Source organism: Macrobrachium nipponense, chromosome 32 (assembly GCF_015104395.2).
Source record: "Macrobrachium nipponense isolate FS-2020 chromosome 32, ASM1510439v2, whole genome shotgun sequence".
Taxonomy (NCBI): Eukaryota; Metazoa; Arthropoda; class Malacostraca; order Decapoda; family Palaemonidae; genus Macrobrachium; species Macrobrachium nipponense.
The window spans coordinates 42449142-42454046 of NC_061094.1; positions in this window are offsets into that span (position 1 = coordinate 42449142).

A 4905-nucleotide genomic window follows, 5' to 3' on the forward strand; every position below is an offset into this window, starting at 1 on the left:
CAACATACATACTAAGTTATATACTATTTTTTTAATAGACTTCCTTCCATGGTTAGGGACCATTTCATGGTTTTTTTTTTTTTTTTTCTTAAATTGGAACTAATTTACTGCAATGCTGAGGTCCCACACAAAATGGGTATAGACAAGAACAGAGTCTTACATATGTATCATGCCTATTGCTTTTTCAGGGCTGTTTTGATTTTATTCCTGTGTATAGAAGGTACTGGAGAGGTTAGGCATTAGGCAGTGTGTTAACCCAAGTATACTATACAATTGTAAGATGTGTCATGTGAAGGCATGAGGGAATGAGCAAGACAATGGAAAAATGTATTTGCATTTTCAAAGTTTGAAAAGGCAGGGTGAATGTCCTCATCTTTATTAGTGCATTGGCATTTCCTTTCCTCATGATCACAGGATAATACAAGTGTACCGAGGTTCATCTGGAAGATATGAAAAAGGTTTCTTGTACCTTACGTTAAGTGGTCTCAATTTATCAGATGGTTTTTAAGTAAATGTTTTGTGTTATCCAATACTTCTCTTTGTAGTGCACCTAAATGTGGATGCACTGTAGGCATTACTAAAGGGTGTTTACAGCATCCCTTTAGCCATGGCTGCACCCACTTTTACTCCTCTCTATTCTTCCTTCCTTTCTATAGTCTTGCTGGTCAGCCTCTGACTGTTACTTCTTAGTGCATCTGTGGGGTTTTGTGGCAGATCCTGGTGCTTGATCTTTATTTTGTGGATATCTTTAGCATGCTGCCCAACCACTGCCTTAAAGCACTCAATTGTTTGTGTCCCAGTGCTTGTTGCGATAGCCTAAATTTCATAAAACAATTCTTTTCAAGTTTCTCACTCTTTTAACCTTGTCTACTGCTAACATCTGTGATTGATTGTGGGTATCTGAAGCCCGTATATAGTACTCATGTTTAGATGTTTAGAAGGTGGCTTACTTAGTGTGTTTTGCAGGGGGGGGGGGTGTCTAGATTTGAATGTCGGCTTTGTCAGGGATTTTGTGCAGAGGTTGACATTTCAATTTTCTTTGTATGGCACTGGAAGTGGTACCTTGTATGACTGCATTTCTATAGTTGATTTTGGCTTATGACCTAATTTGTAGGTACATAAAAGACATATGAGATGCATAGTTCTTGTTTATTTACATTACAGGCATTCGCAAAATAAGTACAGATCTACTACTATTTATTGTATGCTAGTCGAAGCAGAGATGCTAAATGTAAAATTAATTTTAATGGGAATGAGGCATGTGCAGTACAGCTCTCCCCCATCTTTCCCTCCATCCTCATAATTATGATTATTTTGGACTCTCAGGATATAATCTTCCTGAGGGAGAGAATATTTAATTTCTTTACAGACTGCAGTTATCAGCCCTGTTTCTCATCTGCAACTCTGGCAGTGGCGGCTTTCCCAGAACTTGGGAGACTTCCTCTTCACTTCCATCTGACAGAGATGCCAAGTCAGATACCAATTTACTAATTTGACACTTGTGTTTGTGCTGTGAAGAAGTAAGACTTTGGAGCAGTCAGTGCTGTTGGCGTTGGGTTCCTTGCTGTTTTCGGAGCCCCTTCCTGATGAACAATTCAAAGTTGTCATGCGGGGATACCAACCTTACAGTTTGCTTTGAATATCGTTTACCTATGATGTTCAACTTGATACCCTTTTATCTCATAATAAAATCGTACTACTATTTTGTTTTAAGTTTTCAGCATTACTCAAAATGTTCTCTCGCTCAGTGACAGTAATCTGCTGTGGGACGTCGTGATTGGGCATGTGATGTCATGGGTTCTGCCAACTGCATAGTTGTCATTGCACTGAGGGATGATCTCTCCCCATATTTCTCTGATGATAGTTTTTTCATGGAGATTCGTCACTATCCGTCCAGTATAAGTGTCCTGGGGGGCCATCTGGTTATTGTAGGAGGTGACAGAAGGCCCTTTTTCGCGATCTTCGCTGTCACCGAGACCCTCGACTTAAGCTACAGCCCATGTCGTGACTTCATTCTCATACATCTCTGCCTGTGACATCTCTCCTCCACCTATTGAGCAGTGACGTGACTTCCATCTTAGTCCATGATGCCATCGTGGTTGGTGGTAACCCATCAGTATGATCTTCCTGTAGTTGGCTATTTGGATGGACCAGTGTGTTTGGTAGTAACTGTCCTGGAGTTTGTACTACTGAGAGGAGTGCATCACTTTTTTTGCAGTCCAGCAGTTTCAATTCCCTTGCTTCACCAACTGCTGTAAGGGAGAAGTTTTGTGTTGCATGTGCTATTAACAGGAAGAATAGTCTAGAGTGAGGTTTGTGGGTTTGCTACTCTATCCTTTAGATTGAATTTTAATTCCAACCAAGACAAGCTCATTACCAATATATGTAACATTAAAAGTATAAGTGTTAGGAAGGTACAGAAAAGATTTTACAGAAGTAAAAAATTTACCTGGTACATATGTTATATGGACAAAGGAACTACTAGAACAGTAGGTATATCCAGTAACCAAAGATCATACACAATATAAGGATGAAAGGTAGACTTGACAAGTTTAATGTAATTTGCCAAGGTTTATTGATAAGAGTTCCATGGACTTTTATGTAGTAATAATGTCACAGGACTTCCCAAATTAAGGTGTATACTGAAGCAAAAAAAATAAAAATTCTAGTGAATGAGTGCTGTATTATTTACATCCAAAATTTTATAATTTCATGATTGGGCACAATTACTCTCTTCTATAAAGACTAATAAGTTGATAAGTTGACCCTTTGAGCCACCATTGCAATGCCCAGAAGAGGAATGTGTTCAGTGATAGGTATTTTGCATTAAGCAACATGCATTACTTATAAAAAGTTTCATACAAATTCATGAGTACTGTTAAATAAATTGGAAAATGTGGCAAGTCCATTGCCAGCAAAACAGAGGTAAAACTAGAAAATTAATTTCTCGGATAACTTTTATCCTAAAATGCAATCATACAAATAGTCTGACATCCCTCCAGTATTAAACAAAAGCCTTTACACAATGATGCAAGACTTTGAAGTAATAACAAAATTTACCTAAATTAACTATATAATTCAGTAGCTAAGGATTAAGGCTAGTGTAAATGCTTTAACTACAGGCACCTACAGTATCTAAGAAACTAACATAAGTGGGTAATAAATTGTAGTATGTACTTTGTAAAAATCCATGCACTGATGCAATAAAGGGATTTTGACGTAGGAAAAATCTATTTCTGGGCTCAGCCGTGTCGCTCCATGAAATATGTCTCCTTTAGCACTATTTCTAGTAAAATATTGCTATAGTACCAGAGAACTGCTAAATTGGACATGTCAGAAACCTCTGACTCGCTCACCTATATAAAAGGTGTCTGTATAAAACTGGGGGCCACAAACTTAATACTAAATAATGAACTACCTGGTAACGTAACAAAACTACCCTTGGGTGAATATGTGTTCTGCAACTGAAAGCTACTTGATATCAAATAAACAGAACAATGGAAAAATTATGTTCATATCCTGTAAGTCAGTCTGATAATGAATATTGCTGTTACAGTTAGTTATGTATCTGGGCAACCTAATATCTAGAGTATAGTCAACAGGAATCCTAGAATACCTGACATCTGTCAACATGCCTTTAAAAGTCCTGTCTCAGGGTCAGAGCTGTGAATATTTTTTTTTTTTCATCATAAGCTCTCTGATACTATGGTACTCATTCTGGTGTCACTTAAAGTGAATAAACTTTTTACTTTATAGTGGTAAGTTCATAAATGGCAAAACATTAAAACAAAATGGTCAAAATCACTATTACTAGAGATAAAATAGCTGAAAATTATGTGACAATGAGCATAATGACTCTACGATTGGAATTTGATGTCTCTTAACTGCAGCAGAGGGTTATCATGCCATCTTCTGATGGCTGATACTGTAAAACTGAATAGGATATTTAGACAGTAAGCCATGTATCATGAACCATGCCAAATTACTGTAAGGAGAGCTGATATGAAACTCGTATAAAATGTACATACTGTAGACTGAAAGATATTTAGACAGTAAGTCATGTATCCTGAACCATGCTAAATTACTGTACCGAGCCAATATAAAACTAGTATAAAATGTAAAATTTAAGTACGTATGTACTGTAGACTGAAAGATATTGAATTAAAGATATTAAGCTTCTTAAATCTAGGTAGGAACTATGTACTATCCTAGTGCAGTGTGAGCTAACTCACTGGTAATATTGAAACTGATAAGAAATGCAAGTAAAAACTATGCATCTTGAAAAATACTCATTACTTGATACTAATAAAGAGATTTATGACATGGACAAGAAATTTACCATGAACCATACTGAAGTACCTAATGGCTCATATAAAACAAGAAATTTAGTAAAACTATACATATAAGTTATAATCATTACAAAGATAGAAATTTAAACCAAACTCCATCAACCCTGTTACAAACAAACTACTTGATAGATGATATTGAAATTCTAGCTAATTTAGAAGGTAAACTACCCTATATACTATACTACCCTGAACAAGAGTGGGCTACTTAATATGTTAGGGGTCCCAAGGCTTTTAAAATGACAATGGGCAGTACTGTACTGAGCTCAACTGAATTTTGTGTCAAAAGGTATTGTTACAACCCTAATGAACTAACATATGCATGAAACAAAAAATTTAACAGCAGAACGCTTTAGTTCTAAATGGGTAATCTCAAATGTATAGGACCTTTTCCTGACTCCAGGCAGAGCTTCAAATGCTTCATACCAGAAGAAACATTTGTGAACAGCCAATTCTGTCTAATAAATTTTTAAATTTTCATTACACAATAAAAGATCTTTCTATAATTTAGTGCTCCTAAATGTAGAACTTTACAATTTGCGGCAGCTCAGTGGTACTG